Here is a 25,010-nt window from a genome sequence, read left to right on the forward strand (position 1 = left end):
TGGCCCACCCGCCGGTTGGGGGAGAATCTCGGCCATAATGTTGCCACTCTCACACTGCACAGGGATGAAGCGCCGAGTGTGTGCGGGGGTTTGTGGAGCACAGTGCCATGAAATAACCAGGGTGGAGGATCTGCTGGTGAAAAAATGTTTATTTATTAGTGCCTATTTACAGCTGTGAACTATCTTAACTAGTGCCTTGTTCACTGATGCTCACTAGGTACCTACAATTCCCTATTCTTCTTTGCCCTCACACTACGCCTAGGTATCTGCCCAGGATCCACAGCTGAGGCTGGAGCGGTCTGCCTGAGATGATTTTAAGAAGTCTTACAACACCAGGTTAAAGTCCAACAGATTAGTTTCGAATCACTAGCTTTCAGAGCACTGCTCCTTCCTCAGGGGAATGAAGAGGTAGGTTCCAGAAACATACATATAGACAAAGTCAAAGATGCAAGACGATACTTTGAATGTGAGTCTTTGCAAGTAATTAAGTCTTTACAGGTCCAGACGGTGCAACTGGAGAGAGAGATAATCACACGTTAGAGAGGTGTGATTTGTCTCAAGCCAGGACAGTTCGTAGGATTTTGCGTGACAATCACCAGGCAGGAATGGTCCCTTCCAGTCGGGGAACTCTTCAGCAGTCAAGGACATTCAGCCTCTGATCTTCGGGTAAGCGTTCTCCAAGGCGGCCTTCAGGATGCTCGACAACGCAGAATTGCCGAGCAGAAACTTATAGCCAAGTTCCGCACACATGCGTCCGGCCTCAACCGGGACCTTGGATTCATGTCACATTACATTCACCCCCCACCATCTGGCCTGGGCTTGCAAAATCCTACTAACTGTCCTGGCTTGAGACAATTCACACCTCTTTAACTTGTGATTATCCCTCTCTCCAGTTGCTCTGTCTAAACCTATAAAGACTTAATTACTTGCAAAGACTCGCATTCAAAGTATCATCTTGCACCTTTGACTTTGTCTATATATATGGTAAGATTTCACCCAATATTGCAGAAAAACAGCTCAGAAAAATTTGCATTCATAACCATGAAGTATTGCAAAACAGGGATTTGCAGGTTCTCAGGAATAAGAATGTGATATTAAAAGCATATAATTTTAAAAAGAGCACGCTAAGGCAGGTGTACTTATTACAGAACAATAATTAACAGAACACTTTCAGATTCTACATATAAAATATGCAAATTGCTAGAAAGTCGCTTTTGTTGAGTCAAGCAGTGACCTGAAAATTTAATTATGATGAAAGATCCCCAGGCTTTAAACTTATAACCATTCTTACAGATTTTAATTAAGGAAAAGGATCCACTGCATGGTTTTTGTCTACTTAATTTTGAGAACTAAAGAAATGTAAATATTCTTACACGATTTATTCTTTTGTATTTGTGTAACACATTTCTCATATTGACATAAAAATAGCCAACAATTTTCCCAAAGCAGTTTCAAAAGGCTCCCAGCAATCACAGAATCCTGCATTCCAGAATTTCTATTACTGTATAAACAGCATTACTTTACAGAGAAATGTTGTAGCTGTTACAAGAAACCATTTCTAGAATTTATTCAGTTGATATTGTGAATGTCATGGACTTCACTATACATTCAATATACTCACCACATCATTCTGAAAAAATATTACCAGTGGTAAAAACATTAAATATTGTGGGCATAATATACAACAAAAAATTGGAAAAAACAATATTTCAAGTACACATAATACCATTTCATTTAATTGTAAAAAATTATTCCCTGGCTCATCCTTTATAAACTTGTAATAGGCATCCCTCCCTCTTCAGGTCCTATGATTATGTACACCATTCCTTTTTAGGAGAGCTGGGCAAAGAGGATATAAGTGTTGTATAATCTGATGTACTCCTTTGCTGCTTTGAACTGGCTTTGAGTAGTGAGAGTTTACATGTTCTCCCAATTTTTTTTTGCCCGTCCACTCTTCCAGTGCAAATTGTGGATCTGTGCCATTCCCTGACTGTCAACTGCCAAACTGTGAATGAGGACTCATTGTGTGGTGAGAATTCCTGGGAAAATCCCTGCCCTTCAGTGACAAGGTGCAATTCTACAATTAGTATGAAGGCACGTTGGGCCTGGTTAACTGAACGTTTAATCACGTGCTAAGTTAATTCCAGTCAAGAATACTTCAAATTCATGATTTGGTCTCTTTAAAATCGGCACAATTGGGATCTAATCATCATGTTGTGTTTCTAACTCTTGTCTCCATTTGGAATGCTGAGTGGTCCCTTTAGTTCTAATTCCTGGAAAAATCAAGAATTCAGGTAAGTCTTGGTTAGGGCAACACTAACCAAGCATTGTGGATAGCACAATTGCTTCACAGCTCCAGGGTCCCAGGTTCGATTCAGGCTTGGGTCACTGTCTGTGCGGAGTCTGCACATCCTCCCTGTGTGTGCGTGGGTTTCCTCCGGGTGCTCCGGTTTCCTCCCACAGTCCAAAGATGTGCGGGTTAGGTGGATTGGTCATGATAAAATTGCCCTTAGTGTCTAAAATTGCCCTCAGTGTTGGGTGGGGTTACTGGGTTATGGGGATAGGATGGAGGTGCTGAACCTGGGTCGGGTGCTCTTTCCAAGAGCCGGTGCAGACTCGATGGGCCGAATGGCCTCCTTCTGCACTGTAAATTCTATGATTCTATGGAGAAACTGCACTCATGCAAAGATCTAACAAAGAGGCAAGTACAGAACTTGAGTATTGCTGAAAAAAGAGACATGTCAAAACTTTTTGTCTTGGACTCATCAGGACAGTCCACAAGAATTCCCGTTTAAGGTGGGGATGGGACGAAATGAAGATGAAAAGCTTCGACCTGTACACTTTTTCAGCAATACTGAAGAGGTAAGTTGTTACTAAAGAGTATGGCTGGCTTCTTGAAATCTTGACATTAAGAAGTATCCTTATCTTGCTATTGTCTTTGTAGTCTGTGAAATGAAGCTCTTGTGAAATGGATATTGTAATGTCTAATTTGCAGTACAGTAAATGTGAACAGTAAATTCCCTTAGTTCTTAAACATGTCATCACAGTCTTTAAACAAAAACACAAAAACAAGTCTAAACTGCTGAAGAATAACCTGTCCTGGGAATAAAACTCCCGCACTGGGGACGTTGAGCTTGAACTGGACACCGTACAGGAGGATTCAGTTGTAGTTTGGTTCTAATGTTACTGAGCCAACTGTAAAACCTTCATGAAGGGCACGCCCTCAGCATTGCTGGAGAAAATGGTACTCAAGGGATTCAAAGACATTTCTCAATACCAAAAGAAATAAAACTCTCAACATGAGCTATCCATCACCTCACATCAATCACTTTAATCATTATATTTGAGGATTTCACGCTGCTGTGCTAGAATTATTAATAGATATTCTAATCATCAGCAATGAACTGAATGAGAAGTGTTATTCACAGTAGTTTATTCTGAATACGCTATTGCCAGTGGTAAGAGTGGGCAGTGATCCTTATAACTCTAATTGCTCCCTCTCAATCTACCACATTTGGATCTAGTTTGATTTCAAACAGTAACATTGACTATACAAAAACTAAATTCAACTTGAGCCTCTTTCTGTACTACAGTGATGCAGCTACATAGTACTATACACAGAGACAAGATAGAACTTAAAGTGAGTAGCAAGGCAGAAATTTGATGGAACAATGCTGGGAAGGAAGTTGAATTTCACAAGAGAATAATGGCAGGTATGTTCTGGAAGAGATGAAAATAGTTTCATGAAACCAGTTATTTTTCTTCAAGTGCGCATTAAAAAGGATCATACTACTTAATATCCAAAGGTCTACTTCGCTCAGTACTAGTACTCTTGCCTGAGTCAGTAGATTGACCCATTCTAGATTCAGCCATTCCAATGCCTTCCAACCGGCATTAACCTTAGCTCATTCAAAGTTCTGCATATAATATCCTAACTCACACCAAATCTCATTCACATTATACCTGCTGGCCTCCATGGCCTTCTGGTCCAACAATGCTCCAATTTATAATTTTCATATCCTTCATGGGTTTCTCCCTTTCCTAGATCTGCAACCTTCCCAACATTTACAATCTTCAGAGGTTTCCTTCCACAGTCCAAGGATGTGCTGGTTAGGTGGATTGGCCATGCTAAATTGTCCCTTAGTATCCAAAAGGTTCGGTGGGGATATTGGGTTACAGGGATAGGGTGGGAGCGTGGGCCTATGTAGGGTGTTCCTTCAGAGAGTCAATGCAGACTCAATGGGCCAATTTCCCTTCTTCTACACTGTAGTGATTCTATGATCTGCTGTCCTTGTCCTTCTAGGTGATGGGGTCATGGGTTTGGAAGGTGCTGTTGAAGGAGCCTTGGTGAGTTGCTGCAGTGCATCTTGCAGATGGTATACACTGTTGCCACTGTACGTCAGTGGTGGAGGGAGTGAATGTTTAAAATGGTGGATGGGGTGACTAATCACGCAGTTTTCTTTGCCCTGAATTGTGGTCGAGCTTCTCGAGTGTTTTAGTGCCTCACTCATCCAGGCAAGTGGAGAGTATTCCATCACACTCCTGAATTGTGTCTTGTAGATGGAGGAAAGTGTTTGGAGAGTCAGGAGGTGAGCTACCCGCTGCATAATTCCCAGCCTCTGACTTGCTCTTGTAGTTATTTGGACAGAACAGTTCAGTGCTGGTCAATGGTAATACACAAAATGTTGATCGTGGGGGAATACAGTATTGGTAAAGCCTTTGAATGTCATTGGGAGATGATTAGATTTTTTCCTGTTGGGGAAAGTTATTGCCCGGCACTTGTGTGACAAGAATGTTACTTGCTACTTATCATCCCAAACTTGATTAATGTACAGGTCGTGCTGCATATGGGCATGAACTGCTTCAGTATCTGAGGAACTGCTGTAAAAATGTTCTGGGGCTGTGATAATAGACCTCCAACAACAATCTTTCATTGTGTATTACTTCAACCAGTGGGGAGCTTTCCCACATGGACTTCAACTTTCCTGGGACTCCTTGTTGCTACACTTGATCAAAAGCTGCCTTGATGCCAAGAGTAGCCATCCTCACATCACTTCATTTATTTTGTCCATGTTCAGACCATGGCTGCAATGGGGTCAGGAGCCGAGCAGCCCTGCCAGAACCCAAATTGAGTGTCAGTGAGCAGGCTATTGCTGTGCAAATGTCCCTTGATAGCACTATCAAAGGCAGCTTCCACCCCTTTGCTGATGATTGAGAATAAACTGCATGCGGGCACAGCAATTAGCTTGATTGGAGTTGTCCTGCTTTTTGTGGACAGGACATACCGGGGCAATTTTCCACATTATTGGATAGATGCCAGTGCTGTAGCTGCACTGGAACAGCTTGGCTAGGAGTGCAGCTAGTCTTGAAGTACAAGTCTTTAGTACTAAACCGGGATGTAGTCAAAGCTCATAATCTTTGCTGTATCCACTGCCTATTATGTGTAATATTTTTCATTATTTTAAAACTTTACACATGGAGCTTTTACAAAAAGAAAGTTCCTAAAAATTCAGGTAACATGTATTGACTGAATAATCTTCAATAACTAAGCTAATGTCTCAGTACATTCTAGTAAATAGAAAAACATATTTTCACAATGTGCACAAATAACTGGGAAAATGCCTATATTTTATTTGAATGGTTTTGTGCTCCAAATGAGATCTAAATCTAAATCCAGTTAGACAAGGTAGAAAATTGTGTCATTGCTGCAGTGAAGAGTAGTCAATAAGGGAACACAACCATCTATTTCCAAACAGCAAGGTGTCACAGTCAACAATGAGAGAAATAACTAGATAATTTATTTTGTGAAGTTGGTTGAGGGATAAATATTGGCTAACACGCTGGGAAAACTCCCCTTGCTCCTCTTCAGCGGCATAGTAGTACAGTGGTTAGCACTGTTGCTTCACAGCGCCAGGGTGCCAGGTTCAATTCCTCCTTGGGTCACTATCTGTGTAGAGTCTGCACGTTCTCCCGTGTCTGCATGGGTTTCCTCCGGGTGATCGGGTTTCCCCCCCACAAGTCCCGAAAGACGTGCTTGTTAGGTGAATTGGACATTCTGAATTCTCCTTCTGTGTACCCGAACAGGCGCCGGAATGTGACGACTGGGGGATTTTCACATTAACTTCATTACAGTGTTAATGTAAGCCTACCGTGACAATAATAGAGATTATTATTATTAAATGGTACCGTTTATTAAATGGGTTCTTTTACATCCAACAAAGGGGGCAGACAAGGCTTATGCTTTACTGAAAGATGGCACCATCAGCACTGCAACGCCCCCTCAGTATGGCAGTGAAGTCAGACTAGATTATATATTTCTGCAATGAACTTGAACTCAAAATTTGCAGACCCGGAGAAACGTGTGCTACCACTGAGTCTAATACCTATTGTACATATATAGGAGGCAATCATATCATTTCAATGAAATGTCATTGGACTAAAAATAAATTCCACAATACTTATTTTTTAAATTGTTTGGTTGTGAAAAATATAAAAATATAAGATGGTTTGACCAGTCACTTTATAAAGGTTGATATCGATATTTCAATCTGAATTGATTTGAATCAGCTGAAAATAATTTGTTTCAATTATAAAATGAAATGAATTGCAAATAACTGCACCTGCTTCTAGAGGTGCCCCCTTGTTTGCAAAATCGATTACATTTAAAAGAAAATCTAAAGCCTCATCAGACATTGTACAGAAAAGCAACAGTTGGGAAAGAAAAAAGAATGAAGCACAAAATATAATTGCCTGTACGAATCTGTAAAAACAGTAATGGGAAATACAAATTAGTTTAAGAATAGGGATAGGAAAGTGCAACAAAGAAAATGTGAATGCATCAGCACAAACGCCTATTTTTTCGCTTTGTTCCTCATAAATGTGCTTGCCCAAGCTGTGATAATTGCCCAAGTTTTGAAACCTGCCTGAGCTGTGGTATTTGCCAGAGCTTTGATAAGCTCTCTTAAAATCTTTGTTTCAGTCTTGGAACAAGTTCCTGCAGGAACTCTTATCAATGATCAAAATCATGGTCAGTCGGGTCATTGCACTGCCATTGGATTTGTGTGGTGCAACAAGAGATAGAAAACGTCTAGACATGCCATTAACCACATCATAACATTTTCCTGCTTAAAATGAAGAAATATTCTATTTTTTTTTTAAAAAGGCTTGAGGAACACTATATTATGCTATAACCATATAGTGGCAGCAGAAAGAAGGGTCGACCAAGGCATATTTGGATGGCGGACATCACAGAGTTGTTGCTGGTGAGCTACATTTGGGCAAGACAGATGAGCATGACGTGCCATGACAGCAGATCTCCTGGCAGGAGTAGCTACAAGCAGCAGCAATGCAGCTAAATATTAATAACCAAAACACATTGTTGCTGCCATTCCTTATATTTGCATAACCTTAGTAAGCCCTTTTGATTCACCAAATGTGTTGTGTTGAGTTATTCTCATGGCATTTTTCACATTAGATAACGGCAGGGCCACAAGCAGATTCCAGCGTATTTTGGCAGTTCCCAGTCCTGAGCATCTGCACCTGTAAATAATGCAAATGTACAAGACCCAGATGGGTGATATGCAATTTAATTTTGCAAAAGGTCAAATTACGTTTAAAAAGCCGACCCATTCTTCAGAGTTCGGCTGAACACATTGACAACTATAAACTGCATGGCACGCCAAGCAAAATATTAAATTATTTTCTTCTTATGTGTTGAATGATTCACTATTCAAATGCCAACTGGCCAAATCCAATGAACTTCTATTTGTGACAGTCACACTTCAATTAAAAAAACCTCTGTAGTCTGCTATTCTATGTATGTTTACAAATTCCTTCATCACTGACACATGACTCCACAACGCTATAATTCTGCGAACACTTTACTGAACTTTGTGGTTTTTAAAAGCAATATGAATAAATATTTGAAAAGAGAAAAAATATCAAGTGTATGGGGACAGGAGAAGGGGAATGCAACTAAGTGGATAGTTCTTGTAAAGAATCAGCACAAGCAAAATGGCTTAAAGTCCTCCTTCTGTATTGTTAAATTATATTATTTTATGAACTGAAAATGTTTGATGCACAATTCTGTGCTCTTAAGAATTTTAGGAGTGATAGTCACTTGACTTAATCAAAAAGTGGCAAATATTGCTATGAATTGGCTAAACAGTAGTTTGGTGATGAAATGGCAGTGCCTGTAACCAATGAAAAATGTAATTAATAGGATCTGACCTTGCATTTGCAAAAAGCTTACTCGGAGAACAAAAAATGCACAGTGCACTGAAAACCTAAAATGATATCGGCAGAAGGAGAATGGAGAGAAAATTTGCAGCTGTATTATCATACTGGAGAATCAGGTGTTATTAATCTAATAATCATTTGCCGAACCCATTGTGATGATATGCATCACTGTATATACACAACACCCATGAGATATCGTATTTCTCCTGACATTGCTGAAGTAAGAAGTGGAAACCTACTTCTTTAATATAAACCTACTTCTCTAGAACACCAAATTGGTCTTTTGGATGGGAAAGATCTACATGAGTTGCTGGAAGAAAGGCCCAAAAGTCAAACTGGTGCAGTAAAAGAAGGTGGTCGTCTGACCTTGGGGTAGGCTTTTTTGTCATTCAGGGGAATAAAGCTAAGTTTCGATATGTGCCAACTAATCTGAATACTGGCAGCCAGAATCAAATCTTTAGAGGAAGGTCTTCTCTAGAACACCAAATTGGTCTTTTGGATGGGAAAGATCTACATGAGTTGCTGGAAGAAAGGCCCAAAAGTCAAACTGGTGCAGTAAAAGAAGGTGGTCTTCTGACCTTGGGGCAGGATTTTCCAGATGCCGAGGTTTCCTACCCTGCCACCCACAATGTCAACAGGAGACACATTTTAATTTTAATACTCGTTATTGTCACAAGTAGGCTTATATTAACACTGCAATGAAGTTACTGTGAAAAGCCCCTGGTCGCCACATTCTGGCACCTGTTCGGGTACACAGAGGGAGAATTCAGAATGTCCAAATGACCTAATAGCACGTCTTTCGGGACTTGTGGGAGGAATCTGGAGCACCTGGAGGAAATCCACTCAGACACGGGGAGAACGTGCAGACTCCACACAGACAGTGACCCAAGCTGGGAATTGAACCTGGAACCCTGGAGCTGTGAAGCAACAGTGCTACCCACTGTGCTACCATGCCAGTCAGTCAGTGATACCTATTGCCGTAGAGCCACTTAACATTCAGCAATTGGCTGGCAGCTCTGCATACCTCTTCGCACCAGGTTCGAGCGGTGGCCACTGCTGGATCTACAGGCAGTCCCTGAAGGAACGGAGCTAATGGATGTCGGACTGAAGGTAAATCCAGGGTATCAGCAGAACCTGGTTGGGAGGCCCCAACAAGGGAAGTGAGGTGGCCCGGGGTGGACGAGGAGGACTGCCTTATGAGCTTTTGTGGTGTTGACCTCTGATGGGCATTGGTGAATCTTAAAAGAGTTTCCCTCCACTTGCCTGACACGCGCCCACACTGCAAAAGCTGTTGGACTACATACTTGTTATGGACTTCCTCCTGCTGCTGGTAAAATAATGGCGAGGATGGGATGACGCCTTTAAGTGACTGTTAATTGACCACTTATGGGACTCAGTGGGCCTAAGGGCTCGCGGGCTGCCCGATATCTCCACTGCTCCCCATAAAATGTGAGCTTGGTCAAGACAGGGGAGTCGATGGTGGGAAGGCCATATGCTGCATTTTATGAGCCTCGTGCTTTCAAACCTGTCGGCGGGGGAACCGTAAAATAGTACCTTAGGGTTCAGTAAAAGGAGCTTCACACTTCCAGTGCTAAAATTAATGTAGGAGCAATTGGGAGGCAAACGTTTTATCCCTTCGCACTCATACGCAAGTGGCAAAAAACTGTGGGCTGGATTCTCCGCTGTCGGGATTCTCCGTTTCGCCAGCAGCCCGGGGATTTCCTGAAGGCGTGGGGCTGCCCACAGTGGGAGACCCCATTGGCCGGCTGGCAAGATGGAGAATCCCAGGGGCACGTTGCACCAGAAATCCAAAGAACCAAAGAATCCCGCCCATTATTCCTTAAAATAATAATTCAGCATAAAGATGATCTAATGACCTGTATCAAATTAATTATTAAACTGCAAGTATTACTATAGTTACTAAGCCCTTCATTATTGTTCATAAACTAGCCGAGCAAAGGTTGCAGGAACCATTTATTTCTCCAATTCCCCATTGTTAGCTACGTTTGGAGTTGCTGGAGCCTCTGACATGCAAAATTGGATTTGAATGGTGTTTGATAACAGTGTTTTCAGAAGCTTCAAATGTAACAAATGCAAAGGAAAACATGCACACAATTGTTCATGACAATGCTCAGGAAGAAATGTTTAAAGTTTGACTTGAAGAAAGCAGCACATTTGCAGTATCAGTGTGCAGTACAGACTGGTTGGCAAATGATTGAAAACTTGTTCAACTCACAAACCTTCCAAATTCCAGTCGAAACAAAATTGTCCACCCTTGCTGGACATCCAACACCATTTAATACACGACTTGGCTTTGCTCGTGTAGTTTTAGGTCTTCTTGCTCTCTATCATAAGCATCAGCAATTTGCATCATAGCTTAGTTCAGAAAAGACTGACAAAGGGGGAATTTACAAGGAACTCAGGGATACCGCAGAAGTTATATCCACCTCATACTTACGAATTAAGCAATTAGCGTTCAATTAAAGTATGAATTAGCCTATTAAGATAATGCTGTTCCAAATATGGACGGTTCAAATGTTATCCACGTCTAGCAAGATACAAGATGCTATTTATAGGATTTAATATCATTCAGGCGGAAGGCACTCAAAGGTACCTGGAACAAGGGTCGTTAACAAATGTATGTACTATGTTTTTAAAAAATATACAATGATTTAATTTTGGACTGCGCAACAAGTAGAAACTTGGCATATTCAGCAGAACAAACGATGTTTATCACATTGGAGGTACAACACATTCAAGAGAAAAAAAATAGTTGGTCAATTTGTTTTGTGCATGTTTATGTACTCAGAATACCAAGGTCAAACAGATAATTGAATTACTCATGTCAAGGTTATTCAGACAATGAGGAACGCAGAGAAGTGTTAATGATCAAAATAAACTTAACATTCAAAGACAGAGATTTGCATACATGTGGTGGTGGTGTGTTACAGTTCACTCAGGGAGGCAGAGTTGCTATGGTAACATGCACTTTTATATGCATGTTGTAGTCTGGAGCTATAGATAGTGATGGTTGAGTGATTCTTCCCATCGCATGGCTGACCAGGAATCTCTCCCACTCTTACCGCTTGCCATTGGTGTGTGTTAGAAGGATTTGGAGATTGATACTCAACCTGCTTGTCTGCATTGCGAGCGCACCTTCCTTGACTATCAAGTCCAGGGAGACTGCGTACATATGGTATGTTACAGATTGTACAGGGATCCATAGCCACACACTAAAAGAACCATTCATAGCCTTGAAAGTGGTTTGGAGCTGCTCAAACATATTTCGTTGGGAACTCAGCATACTAATTGGAAACGTTAAAAAAGTTAAAGATGTTGAGCCAAACAAGTTAGAGTTCGGTAATAATTATTTGTAACAACATGGTTAAGCTTTTATTAGCTCCCCATGCACACAGTTCCAATAAATGTTAGCTGCAAGACTGGAGTTTAGAATAACTTTTCAGAAAATAAATAAACTCAGCCCCTTTCACTATACACTTGGGGCAGAAGTCTTCCAACCAGCCCATGGCAGGTTTGTTGGAAGACAGGCACGGTGAATCTGATTAATGTGTGGCATACGCAATGTTCGGCGGACACTTTGGGGTGATGCAACAACTTTCTTCCATAGTGCTGCTCCCGATGTGCTGAACACCACTTTGCCGGCAGACTGTTTCCTGCCCTCCGCTTCCATGCCAAGTTGATCTTTATGAACAGCACCATGCTGCTGGACCCGTGGACCCTCCTGTGCACTGTCTCAGATCAGTAATGTGCCTGGGTTGGGGAGTACAGGCGTCTCCTTCTCACTGGTGTCACACACCAGTGTCTATCTGGACAGGACGGTGCTGCGGGACTCATGCAGCCACCGCAACAGAGCTCTGAAGTTTGACCAGGGATGGAGTGCAAGGTGAGGGGTGGGACGGGGGAGAGGGAGGTGTGGTCTATTCAAGACAAGAGGGGCAATTTGGAAGGAAGGTTGTGAAAGGAGGAGGGGAATGGCAAGGGCTCACAATGGCATGCAGGGGAGCAAGGAGGTGGACGAAGAAGATGAACAATTGAAGGCAGAGGGAAGACTGAGGGGAGAGAAGCTGGATCCTGACAAGGCTGCATGAAAAGCTTACAAACAAGGGGGGTCAAAGGAATACCACATTGTTTACTGGAAGGCAGTGGATGAAGACTCCAGATGCGGTGGGTAGAGGACATGTGGAGCATGGGTGCCCGGCAGGTGATGGGCTTGGGGGAGACTGGTTGAATCCAGGAAAGCATTCTTCCTGAGGCTGCTAGCCTTTCCCTCTGGGTTTCTGAAATCCTGCACGGTCTGATGAAGATAGGTTGGTTGGAGAGAGTGATATGTATGCTGGACTGGTACTTAAGTATGGCGCCGGGACCTTCAAACCCATCTGCTGAGGATGGGTGGATGAATCAGCTGCCCGCCCGCCAGGAGAGTTGGAGGAGAACTCGATTGTGCATAATTACTGAGCTTGCAAGTGCATCATCTGGCGGGGGCTCCCATTATTCTGGCTGGCGGGACCGGAGCCACTTCGCCACCAAGCCTAGCCTTAAAATGGGAAAATTCCATCCTTCAGTTATTAGTAAAATAGTTGCAGATACTGTGATGGGGTTACTTCTTAAATCACAATTACATAGCATAGCTTATTTTTTAAGCCTATTTATGAAATTTATTGAGGTTAGAACAATATTAGTTATACAAGTATACTGCATTAGTGGATGGCTGTTGTCATGATATGCAGACACACACATAATGATATACAGACAAGCAGCTAATGGACACAGAGAACAGGACATGACCAATAAGCAGGCAGGACACTCAGGGGTGGGATCTGACTATAAAAGACACAAGGCACACACACTCCGCCTCTTTCCACTGATGAACATCTAGAGAGTCAGTCAAGGGTGCTGTTACAATCTCACACCTCCACCACGTGGCTAAGAGCTAGTCTGGTTCAGTCAGACAGAGTAACCACACTTAAGTTAGCAGAGAGTCGAACTCACAGAGAACTGTGCCAACTGTGCTATTAGTTCAATAAACCTGATTGAACTAACTTCAAGGTCTGGAGTATCTTTCTGATCTAAGCTGCATCCAGTTGCAGCCAGTGTTAGACCAGTGTACCTAACACGACATGATACCAGGAGACTACTAATTTAAGGTGGCTTACCTCAGTCCGTTCCGTAACGACCAGCGAATGTATCCCGGCACCATGGGGAAGATTCAGGCTCCTCACCAGCTCAGGACCTCCGGCAATCTCAGTGCCAACTGGCGGATATTCAAGCAAAAGTTTCTGCTGTACATCGAAGCTTCAGACCTCGAGGGTGCGTCTGATGCAAGAAAGATCACGCTTCTCCTCTCAACAGCGGGTGATCACGCCATCAAACTCTTCAACTCGTTTAACTTCACCAAAGGCCAGGACAAGACAACGTTTCAGACTATCCTGGACAAGTTTGATAGTCACTGTGAAGTGGACACCAATGAAATCTTTGAGCGCTACATATTCAAACAACGTCTTCAAGGTAAAGATGAATCTTTCAATGCCTTCTTAACTAGCTTCCGCCTGCTAACGCTGTCCTGCAACTTTGGTGATATTGCTGACTCCATGATCAAAGACCAAATCGTGTTTGGAGTTCACTCTGATCCTCTGAGAGAGCAGCTCTTAAAAATCAAGCATATGACCCTGCCAGTCGCGATTGAAACATGTACAGTGCATGAACACGCAAAAAATCGGTATTCCCAATACAAATCGGCTGAAAATGAGAAACCTGTGTCCCATGAGGCAGTGAGTGTGCAGGCCATCTTCCGGATGCAGCGCCTCAGCATTGAAGACTGCGGCCATCTCGCACGCTTTTGCCAGAGCCCCACACAATCATGATGCGAACGAGATAACGAAGCGGCCGACCCCCACACTGCGCAGGTGGACGTCTGCCAACCGCACTGCGCATGTGCGACGACGTACACCGCGTCACAACGCCGATGTCATGATGTGCCCGAACTGTGGCAACGCCCACTTAAAGGGACACTGCCCTGCAAGAGGCAGGTGATGTTTAAACTGCGGGCAGCCTGGACACTATGCAGCCTTGTGCAGGTCTGCACCACCATTCAGAGGCCAGCATTCCCAAATCCGACGACGGCGCGTCCAGAATGTGCAACGACGATTACAGAATTCTGATCCTGGCAGTACAACGGTTCCAGAGGACGAGTGCCTGGAGTCCGTCTACATCATTACCACACATGAACATGCCGCACCTAACTCATCTCGCATTCAGTCCATCCTCGCTGTGGATTCGGAAGACGAATGGTGTGTGGTGATGCAGGTCAACCGCTTTCCCATCCAGTTCAAGCTGGAAACAGGTGCTTCTGCCAACCTCCTCTCACAGGCAGACTTCAAATGCATCAAGAAGTCCCCCAAGGCCCTTTCAGCAGCCTGCCAGCTCTTGGACTATAACGGTAATGCCATCACGGCATTGGGGTCCTGCCATCTACTCGTCTGCAACCGGAGTACCCATGCACGGCTAAGGTTTGAAATTGTCAAGCCAGACAGGGCATCCCTACTCGGCGCGCATGCCTGCAAACAGCTGAACCCCAGCGGGTTTAAACCTCCAACATGGATCTTCAAGCTGGCATTGACAACATCCTGCTCAGTATCCAGATGTGTTTGACGGGATGGGCCCTTTGCCATATCGGTACAAGATCCTACTGCGACCTGGTGCCAAGCCAGTGGTCCATGCACCACGCCGGGTCCCGGCTCCGCTGAAGGAGCGCCTGAAGGAACAGCTCAAGCAGCTGCAGCAGCAGGGGATCATTTCCAGGGTAACCGAACCGACTGACTGGTCAGCTCGATGGTGGTGGCTAAAAAACCCTCTGGAGACCTGCGCATCTGCATTGATCCCAAGGATCTCAACCGGAATATAATGCATGAACACGAAGCGGGACAAACTCACCAGTGAGATGGCACATGCACGGTTTATCACGAAGTTAGATGCGTCACATGGATTCTGGCAAATCCAGCTGGATGAGTCCAGCAGAAGGCTCTGCACCTTCAACACACCGTTTAGCAGGTACTGCTATAACCGGATGCCGTTCGGCATAGTCTTGGCATCGGAGATGTTTCATTGCATCATGGAGCAGATGATGGAGGGCATCGAAGGGGTTCATGTGTACATGGACGACGTCATCATGTGGTCCACGGCCCCTCAGGAGCATGTTTCCCGCCTCCAACAGGTATTCCGCCATGTCCACACCAATGGCCTGAAGCTGAACAGGGCCAAATGTTGCTTTGGCATGTCGTCACTCAAGTTCCGAGGAGACCAGATCTATCAGCAGGGCATGTGCCCCGACACGCACAAGGTCAAGGCCATCGCAGCCATGAAGGTCCCAGAAGACACGAAGGCGGTATTGCGCTTCCTGGGCATGGTCAATTTTCTGGGCAAGTTCACCCCAAACATGGCCTCACACACCACACCCCTACGAAGCCTAGTGAAGAAGTCCACTGCCTTCGAGTGGAAGGCGGCCCATCAGGCAGAGTGGTTGGAGCTGAAAGCCAAGCTGACCACTGCACCCGTATTGGCATTTTTCAACCCAGACAGGGAAACAAAATTCTTGACAGATGCGAGCCAGGATGGCATCGGTGCGGTCCTGCTGCACATGATGACACTTCATCCTGGGCACCGGTTGCCTCCCGACGCCCACCGAACAAAGGTATGGACAAATCGAGAAGGAATGCCTGAGCCTTCTCACTGGTATTCTCAAGTTTCACGACTATGTCTACGGCCTGCTGACATTCACAGTCAAGACGGATCACAGACCCCCGACCATAATGACATGACACCTCGGTTGCAGCGCATCCCCCTCAAACTCAGAAGGTACGACTTTGATCTGGTCTACATGCCTGGCAAGGAGCTCATCATTGCCGATACACTGTCCCGCTCCATCACCGTGCCTAGTGAACCACTGAACGTCATCCGGCAAATTGAGTCACAGGTTGAATCACAGGTGCAGATGTGTGTTAGCACCCTCCCGGCATCTGATGAGAAGGTGATTCGTATCCGTGAGGAGACAGCCAAAGAACCCCTCTTGCAGCGTGTTATGCAACACCTAGCCAATGGCTGGCAAAAAGGGCAGTACCCTCGATTTTTCAATATAAAGGACGACCTGCCGATGGTATCCTCCTCAAACTGGACCGGATTGTAATTCCACACAGTCTCCAGAGCTTGGTGCTCTGTCAAATCCATAAGGGCCACCTGGGTGTGGAAAAGTGCAGACGCAGAGCCAGGCAGGCTGTCTACTGGCCCAGGATTAGCCAGGACATCACGGACATGGGGCGGGATTCTCCCCTACCCAGCGGGGCGGGGGTTCCCGGCGTGATGGAGTGGCGGGAACCACACTGGCGTCGGGCCGCCCCAAAGGTGCGGAAGTCTCCACACCTTTAGGGGCCAAGCCCTCACCTTGAGGGTCTGGGCCCGCGCCGGAGTGATTTCTGCTCCACCGGCTGGCATGGAAGGCCTTTGGCGCCACGCCAGACAGGGCCGAAAGGACTTCGCCGGCCTGCATAAGTCCACGCATGCGCGGGAGCATCAGCAGCTGCTGACATCATCCTCGCATATTCGCAGGGGAGGGGGTCTCTTCCGCCTCCGCCATGGTGAAGAACATGGCGAAGGCCGAAGAAAAAGAGTGCCCCCACGGCACAGGCCCGCCCGCGGATCGGTGGGCCCCGATCGCGGGCCAGGCCACCGTGGGGGCACCCCCCGGGGCCAGATCACCTGGACCCCGGAGCTCGCCCGTGCCACCTGCTCCCACCGGTAAGGTAGGTGGTTTAATCCACGCCGGCGGGAGAGGGTTGACAGTGGCGGGACTTCGGCCCGTCGCGGGCCGGAGAATCGCCGGTTGTGGGCCTGCCGACTGGCGTGGCGTGATTCCCGTCCCTGCCGAATCTCTGGTGGCGGAGAATTCGGGACACGGCGGGGGCGGGATTCACGCCAGCCCCTGGCGATTCTCCGACCCGGCGGGGGGTCGGAGAATCCTGCCCCATAGACCTTAACTGTGCGACCTGTCAACTCTTCCAGCCAGCATAGAGCAAGGAGACACTTCAGCAGCATGAAATCGAAACCTCTCCGTGGTCCAAGGTTGGCATCGACCTCTTTCAAGCAAATGATTATGTGTTAATCATTGATTACTTTCCAATCACCCTGAAGTCGTGAAGCTCTCAGACCTCACATCTCGGACCGTCATCAAGGCCTGTAAGGAGACGTTCTCCAGGCATGGTATCCCACTCACTGTCATGAGTGACAATGGCCCGTGCTTCAGCAGCCATGTATGGTCTCTGTTTACCCAGTCGTATCAGTTCAAACACGTCACTTCCAGCCCACACTATCCGCAGTCAAACGGAAAAGTTGAGAAAGGGGTGCACATAGTGAAGCTGCTCATCTGCAAGGCCGCGGATTCTGCGTCTGACATTCACCTTGCGCTGCTTGCGTACAGGGCGACCCCACGGTCCACTTGCATGTCGCCGGCTCAACTCCTGATGAACAGGGACCTGCGAACGACACTTCCAGCCATACACGTGCCCAGCCTGGATCACCTCCCATGCTGCAGAAGGTGCAGCAACTCCGAGACCAGCAAAAACAGGGCTATGATGCTCATGCCACCGATTTGCCCGTGTTATCCCCGTCAGACAATGTTCGGGTCAAGATCCCTGATGGAGGCTGGTCAACTCCACCTGTCGTTGTTTGACAGGCTGCTCTCCGCTCGTATGTTGTGCGTCTGGCTGATGGTTCTGTTGTGCGATGAAACAGACGGGCACTGCGCAAAGTTGCCTGCCCGCAACCACATTCTTCTCCGTTTCATTCTGTTGGTTTGCCACCTCCTGATACCTCGACTCACGAGGCCACCAGTCAGGCTTCAATCCTGCCCATCAAGGCACTGGCATCCCCACCACTACGTCTCCAGCGGTTGACCAGGATCAGACACAAGCCACAGAGACTGGCCTTATGAACATTTGTTCTGTTTTCTATGTTCTGTGTTCTCGCATTAGACAGCTGTTTTCACATGTACATATGTTCACATCCACTGCCTGTATATATGTTAATATTGGCCTATTCTTGTAAATACGTTCACATATATCATCCAAACATAAAAAAAGGGTAGATGTCATGATATGCAGACACACACATAATGATATACAGACAAGCAGCTAATGGACACAGAGAACAGGACATGACCAATAAGCAGGCAGGACACTCAGGGGTGGGATCTGACTATAAAAGACATGAGGCACTCACACTCCGCCTCTTTCCATTGATGAACATCTAGGGAGTCAGTCAAGGGTGTTGTTACAATCTCACACCTCCACCACATGGGTAAGAGCTAGTCTGGTTCAGTCAGACAGAGTAACCACACTTAATTTAGCAGAGAGTCGAACTCACAGAGAACTGTGCTAACTGTGCTATCAGTTCAATAAACCTGATTGAACTAACTTCAAGGTCTGGAGTATCTTTCTGATCTAAGCTGCATCCAGTTGCAGCCAGTGTTAGACCAGTGTACCTAACATGACAGCTGTCAGATGTTAACAGGCAAACAATAAACACTGTGTACTGTTTCTGAGCTTTATTACAAAGGGCTGCCAAATTCCAAGCATTCTCCTAAAATACAGTTAATATAAGGTAGTGTGAGATGATGGTTACTCTGTTAAGACAGAATGCTTCAACACCTCTTGCTTTTGGCATCTTAGCCTTTCTTTAGGTTCCTTCACTGCTTGGAATTACAATCCTGGTTCTACAAAGCACAATTTAATGGAAATGAACTGCTTGTCAAGAGGAATTTCATGGAATATTCAGTCAGATATCAACCCATTCTCCATAAACAAGAGAGCATTAATTTCTCCAACCAAAAGCAGGAATGTAGCAATAGTAGAGACTAGATGTAATTGTAAGCCTAATGATAATTTATCCATTACTGGATTAGTCGTGGACGCATTATTAAGTCTATTGCATAAGTGACCTCCATGTTTTCAAAGCACCCTGAAAAATGAATGAAGGTGAATACTGAGCAACAGGGATTTTTACTTGGAAATGTATCCTTGTTTAACATAGGTTCAGTTTTTGGAACATTTCCAATGTGGAGCTATCGTGACAGGCTTCATGTTGTACCAAATGTAAAATCCACAATAATTATAATAATATGCATATAAATATCAGGTGCACGTTTTTTGTGGAAAGACAAATTGTGAGGTGATGTCATTTTCCCACAGAACATGTCATTTTGCACTCGTGTTTATGAACACCTGTCAAATGATATTCTATTTATTATTAGAAGGATGGCAATGCATCCTTAAATAATACAAATTGCCAGTACTTTATCAACCAAAGACTTTTTCGACAAAATAGAATGAAGTCTCATTTAAAGAAGTAGAAATGGAGGTAATAAGTTTATTTCTCCCCTTACTTTTGTCAACAAAGATGTACTCCATTCAGGCTTTAATACTTTGAACGGTGCCAACCTTTTTAGTCCATGTTCTCTATCTATTTTTATTGTATCTAATTTCTCTAATACATTGTATTTACTGCGTGCCTGATCCCTATAGATAGATACCTTTTTGAAGATATTTGAATTTGCAGTGGCTGACTGGAAGGATCGCATGACAAGATTCCAAGTTTTAAAGCTTTTACTGTAAAAACAAGCAAAAGCAACATTGACTAAACACTATTCTGTAGGCAGCTTATGCTCTAAATTCCATAAAAGGTTCCCTATTTACCTTTTAAAATGACTGAAAATCCCACTCCATGGTCTCTTAAGATGCTTTGTTCTCTAGTCTAAGCTATTCATAGCTCCTGAAGGCTGGCTTTCTTTCTTTTCCTTTCCCGACTTGGAAGCTCCTAATCCCAGAGCTGACTTTCATGGTGTGGGACAAATTGGAGATTCATCACTCTTGCCAAGCAAAGCCAATCTTCCAGTGTCATTTAAATCCTCATGTGCTCAGTCTATTCAATCTGAGCATGAGCTTCCACCAATGCTTTACATGGTTACCGATAGGGAAGCACGGTAGCATAGTGGTTAGCACAGTTGCTTCACAGCTCCAGGGTCCCAGAGCATGGCTTTTAAAAAACTTCATGACACCACGCAGACCTTATCCACCCTCCAAGTGCATTTACATCGACTTCATCGATTTGTGATTTGAATATCCCTTGTCCTTTTTCATAACCACTCTAAAAGTAATGACACTGTGTTCACTGTTTCCCAAATGATTTCCCAAACATGCTGCACTTCATTCCCCTGAACCATATTTGCTTTACTCCTCATTGGACTGGAAACATACTGATTTAGAAACTTTAGGGATTTCTCTGCCTTTTGTTTGCCCTGCATATTGTTATTTTTCCAGCCTATATTAGGAAAATTAAAATGTTCTATGTTCTATCACTTTAAGATTTAAGATTTGCTTTTCAATTTCCTTCTCACTATTTAATGGGTATAGTATACATCCAGCAGGATAATAATAGCCACTCTGTTGTTCCTTAATTCTCAGCATGCCTATGAACTCTCAAGTACATCATCATTTGTGCTATAATAGTATCTTTGATCAATAATAACATGCTACCCTTTTATTCCCTTCCCTTTCTTTTCTGAATATTTTGTCATCAGAAATATTAAGTGCCAATTTCCTCCCTGTTTGAGTCAGGATTCTATTATTGCCACTATATGACAATCCCACATGGGTACTAATTCCTGCATTCACCCACCTTGTTTACCACAGAAACGCACATGCACTCCAAACCCATTGTTTTCCCCCTGTAATTTTTCAACAGCAAAATGTTGCAGTGGAAATTCAGATTCTGTACTGTAAGATCAGATTGCTACCACATAAACACAGAATGTAGGTTACAATGTGCAAAAAGGCTTGCAGAAATCTGACCTCTAAGAGATTACAAGGATTGCTGAGATGCTGCCCTGGGGAGGGACAGAGACTCCTTGGAGCATGAATTTGCTGCCCTCAGTCCGGATTATAGCATTTGTCCTCTCACCCCGGCACTCTGCAAGTGCCCCTGTCATTGCCTGTCAGCCCGAGCCCGCAAGCCAGCCTGCTCAGACTGCTGATGCCCATTTTGAGATGGTGCTGTACGAAGCCGGGCCATCTAGGCCATCTAGTTTCTTGAGGTCTACCTGCAAGACCAGCTTCAGATTACGCACTGTAAGTCAGCATTCTGCTGCACTGGGGTGGGAGCACTGTCTGGGAGCACTGGCATATGCAAAGCAACAAAGAGAGGCAGTAAGGGAATACAAAAGGGTAATTAGTTGATTTTTGCATGCTGTAGGGATGATTTTACCGATAAGTTTGATTTGGAATATCATAGAATTTTATCATAGAATTTACAGTGCAGAAGGAGGCCATTCGGACCACCAAGTCTGCACCGGCCCTTGGAAAGAGCACCCTATTTAAGCCCACACCTCCACCCCATCCCCGTAACCCCACCTAATCTTTTTATTTGGACACTAAGGAAGATTTAGCATGGCCAATCCACCTATACCTGCACATCTTTGGACTGTGGGAGGAAACCGCAGCACCCGGAGGAAACCCACGCACACACGGAAAGAACATGAAAACTCCGCACAGACAGTGACCAAGCCAGGAATCGAACCTGGGACCCTGAAGCTGTGAAGCAACAGTGCTAACCACTGTGCTACCGTGTTGCCCATATTTATTTTATAAGGTGCAGGAGTGTTTGGGAATGGGGAATGGGAATTATGGTTATTGGCATCATATTGGGATAAATTCTTAATGGCCAGCCCAGGCTGAAAGAGGTCATATCGATTTCCTCTTCCTTTTTTAATCCTCCTTCACCTTGTGCTCCTGCTCCTCAGTTAATCAAGATGGTGAAGTAGTATACCATGCAGAAATCCACCACAAATCTTGAATTCTGCACTTTGAGTACTGCAGGTCTCCTCAGAGTGGTCCAGACTGCAAATAAAAAATCTGGAATAAAAGCTGAATAGCCAAAGGCCAGGATTTTCCACTTGAGTGGTTGGAATACACTTGGTGCAACTGACAACACTTTGATGTGGTCAATGTGTAAACAAATTTGGGTTTTGGCACTTAGGCCATTGAAGCCTGAAGGGATATGAATGTATCAAAGCTGCTGGTCTTTTTTGCGAGCTGTCAATCACAAACCACTACTCCAAGCTATCAATGGTCTGCAGACAGTGCATCTGTGGGAACCAGACGCAGGCAAAGCTGCTCCCCTTCAATCTACAATATGGGTGGGATTTTCTTCACAATCCACTGTGTGTTTCATGGCAGTGGAGGTGGCCCACCATTGGCAGGCAGCAGGATCATCTGGTCCTGCTGTTGTCAATGGGGTTCTCCGTTGAATGCCCGTCTCGCCGCTGGGAAACCCGTGGCGGGTTTGCGCCGTCAGCGGGACCAGAAGATTCGACCGGTGTGAAGGGCCTGAAAATTCCAGTTTACGTGTTCAATCTTTGGAATAGATCTTAAATCGACAACCTTGTGACTCAGAGTCTTTCCACCATCACAAGAAAATGCTGAATCGTCAGTGTGAGGAGATGTTGGGTCTTCATTCATTCCAGGTTTGCAGTCTTCCGTTGAGCTACATCCCACAAACTAATGAACCACTCACTACGGGGTTAGTTAATCTTCTGCATTTTTATGCAAAAGAACCATCAGGAGTACATATGACTTAGGGTATCCAACTTTCACTTTTAAATGACATATTGAAGAAATCAGTACAACAGAAAAGATCACAGCCTGGTATTATTAGATTAAGGTTCCTAGCTATTCATCACTACATTTCAAGAATGCAGAATTCATTTACTGACTTCAACAAGGTCACACTGGTTCTCTGTAGGAAATTATATATTGGCAATTGTGGCAGTTTATTTGTACAACAATGTTTCATTTATATGAGCTTGTTTGTGCGGCTACAAGGAGGTGACCTGTGCTTTATAAATGGGGTTTGTATCATTCTATGCACCTAATTGATCTACACCTTAAATTAATTGAACAACCAGCACAAAGATGCATTTAAACTGGTGAGATGTGAAGCTGACCTTTATATAAATATTGGAGAGGAATGCTAAACAAGATCTGGCTGGCTTGTCTAGATTAACATGGTCTGTTTGGCAATACAAACGTAGTTAAATTGCTGTAGTGAATAGCACATACCCACCCATGGGAAGCAATATTCTGAGAAAAGGGGTTTATGGAAGTCCTAGGTCAGTGTTTTTCAAACTTTTTTGCCCGGAACCCATTTTTACCACCCGACCATTCTACGGCATCTTACCTGTTCAAAGCGAGTCTCATTGAATAGCCATATGTTTCTTGGCACTGCGAGTGCTGGGAAAGATGCGGCTGAACACGCTCACTAGAGGACTTTGTTCCCTTTTGGGAAGATCGCGCCCAATATGAAGAACCTTATCAATTACGTCAACAGGGAAAATGGTCAATTTGATTTTTTTAAGGATTTTACGTGCACTTTTGTCATGTTTTTCACTTGCAAACTATACTCAATAGTGTGTTAAACCATAATGTTCTATGTGAAGTACCAATTACAAAGAACAAGCAATATTAGGTGAATAAATATAGGATTGCCATCAAACCAGTTTTTATCTGGATTCTGGAAAACAAGACAGTTCCTAAAGTTTCAAATTCTGACAAAGAAGTAAAGTGCTCTCAAGTGCAGGCTACATATTGCTTTGCCTGGCAGAGTTCTGCAAGTCCTCTGTGTGCAACATTAATGGACTAAGTTGAGGAGCAGGTTGTTCTTTAGCATTAGTCCTCATTAAGGTAACTCAGCGGAAGGGAGTCCACTTACAAGAGACATGGGTTTGTCATCATTCCACTGAAGGGCTGGTTTAGCACAGTGGGCTAAACAGCTGGCTTGTAATGCAGAATACCAGCAGCGCGGGTTCAATTCCCGTACTGGCCTGCTCGAAAAGGCGATGGAATGTGGCGACTAGGGGCTTTTCACAGTAACTTCATTGAAGCCTACTTGTGACAATAAGCTATAAACTAACTGCCTGGTTTTCCACTTTGAATGTGATGCAAATTTCTGCAAATAAGCCTAGTTGGCAGCTGATATTAGAGTGTCATTTTATACATGGTTGTAATCTCCAGCAAGGGGACTTGAAGCTAGCCTGCATTGTTTAAAGTTAGCCTGCACCTGTCAAAGGGGAGGCACATTGCGACTGGAGCAGATGTTAGCACGTTGCGCTGGTCAAGAGACACAGCCTGAGTGAGTGAGACACAGACAGAATGAGAATTTGAAACTTGGTAATTTGGTGCAGTGAGGTAATTCGGTGAAAAGTGGGAGAAGGTACTTTTTCCCTACTGTTTTGTTCTCTCTCTTTCTTCTGGCCTGTAACTTTTAATCAGCAGGGAGAGAACCTCAGAGCATCTGAGACCCTCAGAAGGTAAGTAAGTGATTTTCACTCATTTTTACTTTTATTACCTTTTCAAATTGTGTGTGTGGTGGTGGTGGTGGGGGGGGGGGGGGGGGAGGGGGGGAACTGAAGTGACATCACAGAAAAGCTGTGACCTGAGTGGCTGGGTGGGAATCTACACTAAATTTAAAAAATTAAGCATTGGTAACTAATTAAACATAATTACTTAATTATAATTTAGAGGGGTATCTAAGCCAGAGGTCGGAGAGTACTGTATTTAGCTTTCACATTTATAGTAGAAATCAAGTGCTAGGAAACAGATAGTAAACAATAACTTTTTAAAATTAAAAAAAAACTTTTAACTTTAATTTACTAA

The 25,010-nt window shown here is 44.4% G+C and overlaps 1 long non-coding RNA gene across 1 annotated transcript in view; it reads left to right on the forward strand.

The window, feature by feature from the left end:
• Nucleotides 1–2,216: 2,216 nt before the first annotated feature.
• The window catches only part of LOC140427453 (uncharacterized), a 225,832-nt gene continuing 203,038 nt past the window's right edge, over nucleotides 2,217–25,010 (forward strand). Inside the window, exon 1 of the long non-coding RNA XR_011948498.1 lies at nucleotides 2,217–2,294. This is a non-coding gene — a long non-coding RNA (uncharacterized lncRNA). The remainder of the gene's footprint in view (nucleotides 2,295–25,010) is intronic.

This window comes from Scyliorhinus torazame, chromosome 7 (assembly GCF_047496885.1).
Source record: "Scyliorhinus torazame isolate Kashiwa2021f chromosome 7, sScyTor2.1, whole genome shotgun sequence".
Taxonomy (NCBI): domain Eukaryota; kingdom Metazoa; phylum Chordata; class Chondrichthyes; order Carcharhiniformes; family Scyliorhinidae; genus Scyliorhinus; species Scyliorhinus torazame.